This window comes from Homarus americanus, unplaced genomic scaffold (assembly GCF_018991925.1).
Source record: "Homarus americanus isolate GMGI-L3 unplaced genomic scaffold, GMGI_Hamer_2.0 scaffold39155, whole genome shotgun sequence".
Taxonomy (NCBI): domain Eukaryota; kingdom Metazoa; phylum Arthropoda; class Malacostraca; order Decapoda; family Nephropidae; genus Homarus; species Homarus americanus.
The window spans coordinates 6,187,304-6,198,914 of record NW_024737042.1 but is presented as its reverse complement, the minus strand read 5'-3'; positions in this window follow the sequence as shown (position 1 = coordinate 6,198,914).

Below are 11,611 nucleotides of genomic sequence, written 5' to 3'. Positions count from 1 at the left end.
GAATGGAGAAACAGATTATGCTCCCAGTCTTCAAGCAACATGGAAGACTGGCTTATCCACCCAGAAGCAGCTCTCGTCAGCTCTACAGCTACTGTCTCCACACCGCAGGTTAGACACCCTAGAGCAGCACTGCTTCTCTAAGCAGACACCAGCTCTTCTTCCTGCCCCAAGCACCACGTCCTACCGACCCCAGCAAACCCGTCCTGCCTCAGACGCCGCCCCCGGCCCAGCAGTACCCCCTGCCGCTCCTCCTCATGCAGCCCCTGCTCCCGACGCGGCCCATGCACCTGAGTCCGGACCAACACACCCGTCCTGCCTCAGACGCCGCCCCTGGCCCAGCAGTGCCCCCTGCCGCTCCTCCTGATACAGCCCCTGCTCCTGACGCGGCCCATGCACCTGAATGCGGACCAACACACCCGTCCTGCCTCAGACGCCGCCCCCAGCCCAACAGTACCCCCTGCCGCTCCTCCTGATGCAGCCACTGCTCCCGACGCGGCCCATGCGCCTGAGTGCGGACCCACACACCCATCTTTTCTCCCTCAGGTACTCCCTGCTACTGTCCTGCACCCTGCTGCTGTCGTGGACCCAGCTGCTGTCACGAGCCCTCATCCGCTTCTGCTGACGCAGCCCATGCTCCTGACCCAGGCCCACACACCCCAGCAGGCGCATCTGACGACTCTGTACCTGTCGCGAGGGAAGCACAACATTCATCGCCTCCACAATCCTCCTCCTCCTCCCTCTTTTCTCCTACAGATCGAGTGTATATAGACAGAGTTCCCCCCCTAGCGGCCGGCTCATCCACGCCATCGCCGTTCTGCCTCACATGTGCCATGCAACCCTGCAGACAACAAGTCTCCTACCCCGCGAATTCCCCAGTGTATGCCTCGTGGTCTGGGTCAACCAGTGCCGCCATACATCACAGAGGTCAACTACTAAGCCACGCCTACCCCTGCTATTTAAGACCTGACCTCGTGGTGACCTCTCTCTTCTTCTAGCTACAGCCGCAGCAAGCAACACCACCTCCTCCGCAGCTGCCTGACGGCCCTCGCTCCCGCCGGCGAGCATGGCGACCCACAAGCTGGTCCTCCTCTGAGCACCCTCACCAACCAGCTCTCTCTACATCACGCTTGTAACCACGCTGCCACTTCCCAGCACCAAGCTGCATTGTACATCCAATACAATACTGTATGTATACAGTGAGCACATTGTGAGTTTCCTTTCTCCATCCCATCCTGAGTGTGAACCCAAACATCCCATACCCCACAACATCTTACTAATTTATACACTGGTTGAGAACTTGGATATATATATATATATATATATATATATATATATATATATATATATATATATATATATATATATATATATATATATATATATATATATATATATATATATATATATATATATATATATATAATGGGATTCAGGAATGAGGAAGTGATGGAACTAGAGTAATAAAAAGATTTAGACATAGTGTTTGTCCTTGAGTTTGAGGTCTGGAAGTTGCGCATCAACCACAGCCTAGTGTGTGTCGCCATCAACATTCTTTCACATTATTATCTTGGCATTTTAACTTTGTATGTCAGCAGCACGATGGCACCACTCATACCGTGCATTTCGTACATAATGAATGATATTCAGCTAGCAGGATTCTGCAGTTCTTAATAATTAGAAGAAAGATACTTCGTAATATATTTACTAAAAGACAAGTGGTATAGGGTATCTCAAATGTTATCTGTATTACAAGTAATAATCTGTATCTTTGTATACAATATATACAGTGAACCCTCACTTTACGCGGTTAATTCAACCCATGGCGGCCCGCATAAAGTGAGATACGCGTAAAGTGAACAACATAACATATGGGATTAATTGAAATAGAGACCGGGCTGACCCCCAAACTCCACTTTTTCCCGACACAATACGTACGTTTTACTAAAAATAACATCTTAACTTTATGATAGTATTCACCCACACATAATATAATAGGGAAACAGTCAATAAACTGAAGGTTAGGTTAGAAAAAAACAAGGTTGGGGTTAACACTTACGTTAGTAGAAGAGATGGGTCGGCGTAGGGGAATGAAGGCTGGTTCCGAGGCAGAGGGCAGGCTACTGGCCCTCAGGTGAGTCTTCATCGGTGTCATCCACACTTACTAGTGCCTCCCTGACAAATCCCTCAAAGTCATCATCACTGTCTCTGCCTCTGTCACTATCACTGGCTTGGGCTGGCTGTGGTGGGTTGCAGGCGAAGAACTCTGTTTATGTTGTCGTGATAAACCTTGATGTAGGGCTCCATAGTCTGCAACAGCTGGGTAGTGAAGATTTCATACCTGTTTGCGTCAGGGTCGTCGGAAAGGAGGAGCTTGACTTTCTCAATACACTCGATAGCACCCCTAACATTACTATGGGTTAAGCGGCGTTCTTCTTGGGATGACGCACCACCTGTCTCTTCATTGACGTCATCATCATCTACCATCTCGTCGGTAGTCACATCAGGATTCCTTATCACCTCCAGGATGTCGCCGTTGGTGGTCTCGGAGAAGCCTGCAGCTGTAACACTCTGCGCAGCTTCTCTGGCAAGATCCACTGCTACTGCAACAGTCTGAACCTCACCAGTCACAGATTTACTCTGCCTAACACCCGGAATGCCTTGCAACACATGTCTCCATGCGTGACGAACAGTTGCTACAGACAGCTGATCCCATGCCTCCACCAAGAAGTCCACAGCTTTCTTGACGTTGAATGTTCTCCAGAATTGTTTTAAAAGTACTTCTTGCTCTGCCAACTGTTGATCCTCGTCATCTTCGCTCTTGCTATTGGTGTTGGTGTCACTCAGGTTACGCAACTCTTCCTTGGTGTTGGTGTAGTAGTTCAGTAGGTTGAATTTTTTAGCAGAGAATGCAGCTTTTACATTACAGATCAATTCTTGGTACATGGATTGTATTATAGATGTAGTGTTGGGAGGAAGGAAGACCACTTTTATGTTGGGGTGACGATCTAACAGTAGGGGCGAGTGCCCTGGTGCGTTGTCCAGCAGCAACAAAATCTTGAATGGCACATTCTGTTGCTCACAGAATTTCTTCACATCGGGAACGAAACAGTCATCAAACCACGAGAGGGACAGTGTAGAGAACATCCACGCCTTACGTGCGATCAGCCAGTGGACATTTAGCTTGGTCATGTCCATGCTCTTGTAGGCGTGCGGCTTGCGTGCTGTGTGGATCACCGATAACTTGAGCTTACAGGTACCGGAGGCATTGGTGGTAAACAGGACGGTGATGCGCTCCTTCTGCAACTTCCGGCCCCGACACTTGCTGGCATTCTTCACAACGAAGGTCTTGGAAGGTAGCTTTTTCCAAAAAAGACCAGATTCGTCCATGTTAAACACTTGGTCGTCGGTGTACTGTCCTTCCTCCATAATCTCACGTAAAAACGGAGGAAATTCCCTAGCCGCAACACGGTCAGCACTAGCTTCTTCACCACCAATGTTGATATTGGTGATCTTGTTTCTCTTCTTAAACCTCTGTAACCACCCAGAGGACGCATTAAAGGGTTTGGGCTCTGTAATTCCCATCTTTCGTGACACTGCAGCATACAGTTCACGTGCGTACTCCTTAACTGAGCGCGTGTCCACCGCCATGTTCCGTCGCGCCTGACACACCAAGTAGCTCACAAGTAATTTTTCCATCTTGAGAAGCACCTGGTTGTGGAAATATTTGATCATAGAAGCACTTGTAGACTTTGTGATGTTCATGTGCTCCTTTATCTTGGCTGCATCCTTCTTAATTGTCCTGATGGTTGATTCGTTAACACCATGCTGGAACGCGAGATCAACCTGTCTTGTTCCTTTCTCCAATTCTTGCATGATCTTATATTTGATTTCATAGCTTAAGGAACGTTGTGTCTTCTTTGGCTTAGGGCGGCTGGGGCCAGGTAATGCAAGGTTTCTTTGTGGTGGTGGTGGTGGTCCGGTGGAAGCCATTCTTATGGAACAATGGATACCGATATACACGGTGTAGCCTGGAGGGGTGTAACTGACACGGCAGGTCAAGGGGCTTGAACGCTCCCGCGGCGGGGCACGTCATAGTACTACATTAAACCAATCACAGTACTGCTTTGGATTAATGAGCTAATTTTTGGCAAGGTGTCGTTCATTAACCATGGTACTTTATGTTCGTCCATGAAGTTTTTAAAAGATTCAGGAAAAATTATCTTTTCTGGTATGTCCTTGAATTATTAAGAATAATTACAGTACAATATGTATTTTATTTTTAATTAATGTCGAGTAATGTACGTTTAAAGGGCCAGTGTCAGACCTCATATTCCATCCCCCCCACCCCCCCACTCCTGGTGTCTTGAGGAAGGGAACAGTATACTGTAGTGTATTTGTAAGTCGTCAATCGAGTTCAAGTTATGAAAAACAAGGGTGACCAAAATTTAAATACTGTCTGCATTATACCACATTTGAAAACAAAGAACATCCTTATGCCTGAAAACTAATTTCCAGTCAGTTTATGATGGGCAAGTACATACTGCACATATTAGGCTAGTAACTCAGCCAAAAAATTTCCTAAATTTATACGAAGATTGCAAGCCTAGTTACATTTTCCATGACCATTTTTATTCAGTTAATATCCCAAAATAAACTCTTGCACAGTATACGTATATATAAATAAGCATTGCTTTTGTTACACAAGATTGGTGTATGACAAAATTTAGTATACAGTACAGTATTGTATTATCATAAGGTTACATTTTTCATACTCATGGCAAGAAGGAACTACATATGTAGACATTGTGAAGTACTGTAGGTTTCGTGTACAGTACTTTATTGTGCAAGTGGTGAGCTGGTGTGTGGTTCACCAGGAAGTGATGACGACCCACAGGTTCACCTTATCCTTTCCCTCTTGCATTACAATTAACATCCACAAAAAATAGGACCAGTTTCTAGTCTAATCTGGGGGGGGGGGGAGCACAGCTATCATAGCCCCCAATTTTATTAATTTCTCTTCTTAATTAACACATAAAAAATTGTAGTCTGAAGAACCTTTGAAAGTTAAAGATGAAGAGCAAATTACGGTAACAGGCTGTATTCCCTATCACTTGGGTTCTGGATGAGGCCTCCCTAAATAATCAGAGTAATTCTGAGTGAAGATGCATACAGTAATTATGGGGAAACATTCAATGGGTCTATATAATACAGTACTGTATATATTTTTCAGATTACAGTACCTGTACTAATGTACTTATTTTCAACATGTACAGGGAGAGAATGTGATGCTATCTTGGCACTTTTAGGCATTTTATTAAAAATCAGTCTATGTTCAAATTTATGGATGACATTAAGAAAATATGCACATGTTTAAAACCTAAGAAACTTATGGTCACAAATAAAATCTCTCTCCCAGGGTTTGTTGATATACGCTGAAAATGATACCAATACGGTAAGCTATGTGATCCCCCAAGTCAAAAGCACCCCAAAAAATATTGATCACAAATGAAGTTTGATGGACCTAAAATGGTGCCCCTTAAATTCCTGAATAACATGGTTAAATATATCAACAAGGAAGTTAATCTCACTCCCTATTTTAATCAGAAAAAGAAAACATGTGTAAGATCATCCTAAATGAAGTGTCAACACAAGGTTTGTTGACAAGGCAAACATATTTACTGTTGAGGAGTCAGAAAAGCAATCTACACTTTCTTTGTTTCTGTAGTAAGAGAAAGATACACTACACCCAATATTTTATTAATTTATTCAAAATACTGTATACAGTACAGTACTTGTATTTAACAAAATGCTGTCAATTTTTACTATATGGAAAAACATCAGACTTAATTTGTGGCAGGTCATTTTTAGCATCAAGAGTCTTTGTCATTGCTGAATCACTGTTGCCACAGCAGCTGATTTCGAAGACGCTGCACTTCAACTCATGAAGATACAGTATAAAATAGCTTGAGGAGCCTTTTTCTGCCCAACAACACTCCTAATGCTAATTAATGAGTCATTAATCTATTTTTCAAAACATAGTAAAGTAATTATATACTGTATCAATATGCACAACTGAAATGCCTATAGTGCACATCAGATTATCCAAATGTTTTAAAACCAGACAAAGCTCTGGTGTGGTGACTGCATCATAAGCAGTGTCAGTACTGACTCTTCTCTGATAAATACTTACAGTGGGGTATGCTATAACGAACGTAATTGGTTCCAGAACCTCGTTCGTTATAGCATTCGTTCGTTATAGGATTAATCCGTTCCAGGCCCCCAAATACAACCGCTTAACACTGAAAAAATTCTGTGGAAAATGTAAAAAATACGGTACTTTATCATACCTTAGTGTTATTCAGCATGCAGGTACCCCTAAACACTGGCACATCACTATCACTTCCACTGGGAGTCTTGGCTTTAAGGTCCTCAAACAATTGTTTAGCCTTCTCACAAATTATAGCTTCACTAATGTTATCACCTGCCATTTCTTTCTCCTTTATCCAAACTAAGAGTAAATTTTCCATCTCTTCAATCACATTACACCTTGCTTTGCTAAGTCTAAAGATTCCCTTAGCCACTTGCACAGTTTTTAACTCCTCTTTATTCTTCAAAATCGTACATATAGTCGATTTAGCCATCCCATATTCATCACTAAGTTTCGCAATGCTTCTTCCATTCTCACGTTTCTTTATAATTTCTTTCTTAGTTTCAAGGGTTATTAGCTTTCTCACTCGCTTTGGACGACTCATTGTTACAATTGTATACTTGTATAACAAAATAGTTATACAAATAACGCGAATTTCCACATCAAAAGACGAAATTTCAACAATAAGTGGTGCACTGGCTACACAATGAGACAAAGATGGCGCCTGATGCTCTTGTTGTGGGTCGCGGTACAACAATATTCATGCGCCAGGCGAAATAGTCCGGTATTCATCCGCGTTCGTTGTAGGAGTTGCGTTCGTTATAGCATTCTCAATTTTATAGGTAAAACCGTTCGTTATTGGAATATTCGTAGTAGGATCCGTTCGTTATAGCATACCCCACTGTATTTCACATTATGCTTGTTAAGAATCATGGACAATGTAAACAGTTATTAATAAAATCTTTTATAACTGTATGAAGCAAGGCAGGTTAAGAATTGAGAGAAGTGAGGAAAATACTGTAAAGTGAATGAATGAGGAAATATTGACCCATATAATACCGTACAGTACAGTATTTACTTTCACAGTTTTATTGAGAAGCATCGTTACAAGTACTGTACTAAACACTTTCATACCATGCAACATAGTAAAATGTGATGCTTCTCCATGATTATGTTGTGTCCTTTTACCTTAATTGTTTTAAAAAAAATGGTGATGCCATAAATCTAGATTTGAAATTTGAATGCTTAATAAAACTAAAAATAACACTCGTTTACATAAAGCATTATGTTCACCCTGTTTGAAACAAAACACATAGCCATGAGAAATCACTGGAAGGGACGATTGCGAATGAATTTTGTTGGCATTTCTAGAGGACATGCCTTGCATCATTTACTATCACATTTCAGTACTGTATTCTACTAAATATTGTGCCTATTATTTTCCTGGAAAGTCTTCTACTATGAAAAGGAAACTTCTTTCACTTAATGAGATATAATATGCGAGGTAATAAAAAGATATGCGGTAAATTAGCAGAAGGTGGCAGAAATGAAAAAGTAAGAATTAAGTAAACCATAATTATTATGGTAATTTTGCAGAGAGGGAGATGATTAAACATACCAGTACTGTATGTATTATTTATCTACCAACATAACAATGTAATACATATTATAATGGGACACAGTGTAAGTGTCATGGTATATTGCAGACATAGTAGACTATAGCAAAGCAAATTTTGCAAAGGTACAGGTACAGTCAGCAAAAAATTTTTGCACCCCTAGGTCTGATGGCCTTTGCAATGATCATTGACTGAGGCCATGTTAATTTGGTAAGATTGATATTTCTGGTTGTGTGATGCATTGTATAACCAGTATGATGTAGTTTGTGTATCACGTATAGTTAATACAGAGAAATTAGCAGGAATCACCCGCATAAATGACTGTTGTTCAGAATTCTTGGTCCGGTGTGTCATATTTATAACACCAAAAAGGTGCAGAAATTTTTTTTGGTTGACTGTACATGAACTCTATTAGGTAAGAGTTGAAGAGGTGGTTACATTATTTTCTCAGTACATTGTAGTCCATCAGACCGGAAGGTTGAAAGAACATCCCACTCTATGTGGAGAAAGAGCTCCTAAAGTAATGTAGGATTATTGCAAGTAGCCAGCCGAATTTTATCATTAAAGATTATGAGAAATAATGTTTTCACAACTTTTATCTTAGTCTTCAATGTTACATATCATTTTATTTAGTTCTTAATGCTTTTAGTTAAAGATGATTCATGCCGATGGATTTTTATATAAAAACAAATTAGAAAGCAAGTAGCAATTGCAAGAGTTTTTTGGAAGTGTTTTATTCATTTTATTTACTTAAAAAATTCTTAATAAAAATTAGACCAAAATTATTAAAGACTGAAATGACATTAGAGTTCAGGACCACACAGCATGGAAAGCTGTCATCAGGTAGGGTAATCATAGCTAACACATGCAAGCATGGAAAAATGGCTAAAATTAATGATGTGTTCATAGTACGCTGCAACATTATCTCTTAAGATCTCAGCATAATGATTTTAAAGTCTGCTTTTTATAAGTTGCAAAACACTCCAACTTTGCTTGGCCTAGTGGTTATGCTCTGACAGTGGATGGTGGGTATTTGAAAGCAGTAAAGATGTACAGTACAGTATAGTATTTGAATACTGAACTGTAGTTTTCTCTAGAATCACATGAGGAGCTGGGTGATGAGGAATGCTTGAACAGGTTAAGGTTCCTTTTTCCAAAAACTTTTAAAGGGTTTTGAAAGAACCCAACTGTATGTGATTATGATGGCATATACCCGGTAGTATGCAATCACACAATGGTCATGAGCCAAACCCCTTGTTTAGTAAAAAAAAAAAAAGAAAAAGAAAAAATTGAAATATATATATATATATATATATATATATATATATATATATATATATATATATATATATATATATATATATATATATATATATATATATATATAACAGCTGCAATAAAATGCATTAGCAAAGATACTGTAGATATATACAGGTTGCATCTGCAGAGCAAATGGTTGCATCAGTCAGCTGACCTGGTTGCTGTTGTCTCCATACACCTTAAACCTGTTTCCCTTAAACTTCTGTGTTCACGCTACTCACTGCTAAGTTTTAAGCTACAATATTAATTAATGCCCAAACAAAATCCTCTTTACAGTAAAAAGGTGTTGAAGTATACAAGACTGTATATAAACTAAACTAGCAACAATTGTATGTGGAGGGAACCGTAGTATCAGTAGAAGAAGAATGTTATTGGCAAAATTTACTCCATGTTTTATCTACAGTTCTATAACAGTAGATCAAATCAAATATTACCAAAACCTAAAATATTGAAGAATACTTAAATATAATCATGTTTATTGTAACAATATATTAAATGCAAGAAACAGGAAGTGGTGGTGCATGTAGAAAAATTGCATCAGTCATATTTGAGGTCTAGATCCAGGCCTGTATCAGCAAGCCTAGACTTAGGCTATTGTATTGTAAATAGGCCCTGGCATCGAAAAACCAAAACTAAATTGGCCCCAAAGTTTTCAGATACAGGATCCTCGACTTGTATCTCTATTTATCTGAGGCTGACATGCCTTACCAACTACAGTATTTTCTCGATTTAACGAACTAATTTACTTTTACTTTTTTACTTTTATCCTCTTCGCCACTGATCGGCTTGTTAGCCGCTTGGGCGATCGGTCACGTCTCATTTAATTTATATTCTTCACCAAAAGATCGGCTCGCTAGCCGCCCGGGCGATCGGTCACGTCTCTGTCACGCACTGTTGGCAAATACTGGGCATGCACCGGCTCCTGAATGTACCTGAACCCGCTCCAGTGTTGGTCAAGTCTTCTCTTGAAAGAGCTCACACTCGGTGCCGTCACGACACCCTCTGGTAGATTGTTCCAAGAGTTTACAACCCTCACTCCGAAAAAGTTTGCCCTCACGGTTTTCTGGACTTGCGGCTTCTTCAATCTTGAGCTGTGACCCCTTGTGGGGCGAGCGTCCGCCAGCTCCAAGTAAGGACACTCAACTGAGTAGTGCCCCCTGAGATGCTTATACACCTCAACTAGGTCCCCCCTTGCCCGTCTGTAGTATAAGCTAGGCAAGTTCAGGCGCTCCAATCTCTCAGGGTAGCTGAGGTGCCGAAGTGCAGGCACCAGTTTGGTGGCCCTCCTTTGAACATTTTCAACCAACTGACAGTCCCTAGCATATCTCGGGGACCAGATGGGGTGACAGTACTCCAGATGGGGAAGCACTTCACTCCTGAAGATCGTCACGAGGGACGGACCGTCTAGATATCTGAACGACCTTCTTATAAGACCCAATAATTTATTTGCCTGATTTACCTTCTTCTCACAATGGCCCGAGAACTTCAGCTCATTGTCAACATACACACCTAGGTCCTTCTCACACAGTCTCAACTAGTACATTTTCTTCATCCCGTTGGGACATATGATACGCCTCCTTACCGTTGGTACGCCCCAGGTGCATCCTCTTACACTTCGTGACATTGAATCTCAGCAGCCATTCCTTCGACCATTCCTGGAGCCCACAGAGGTCCTTCTGCAGCTCTTCACAGTCCGCTTGGTTCTTAATTTCCCGAAATAACTTGTCATTTGATCCACCCCTTTCCGTTAAATTGAAATTTCCGTTAACTCCAGCGTGATTCTGTTAAATTTCTGCTAAATTAAGCGTGATTCCATTAAATTCTGCGCCAAATGCACCGCTTGGCGTGTGGGGCTTGTTTACATCCGCTCAGTTTGTGTACTGCCGCCACCGTGTGTGTTGTTCACTGCTACCCTCTCGGTCAACTAACTACTGTGCTTAGACATCATGCTGGAAGTCTCAGAAAGGAAGTGGTGTGGGGGAGAAAGTCAAAAGAGTGCAGCTGTCAATTTGAAAAAAAGTTTGGAAATTCCAGAAAGAATTGAAAACAAACACCGAAACCCTTAGTTTAGGGTAAGCCAAGAATAATATTTCTAATGTTTCTATGTACATATCATTTGTCTGAGGTGTCTCCGTAGGTGTGAGCGTATTAAAAGAATTAAACTCAATTTAGCGAACTAGTTTACTAAATCAAGTGAAAAATAATGGAAAAAATTCCTTCAGCTAAATCGAGAGTTCGCTATATTGGATTCCATTAAATCGAGAGTACTGTATACTGTATTTTTCATTTAACCCCATGAGTACAAGGGGTCCCTCTCTGTGTTCTGAATAAAATCATCTGGCTTTAGCTAAATAAAATATTAAAAGTTGCATCCAGTAGTGATGGGTTAACATTGGGTCAAGAGAAGTTGTCTGTTCTATCCTTTTTGTGCATCCATTGTAGATTTCAAAATTATCTAAAATGGATTCACTCTTTTTGTAAAACCCCTTCCAAGAAAGTTGGAACTTGTGAATATTGTTTTGATGTG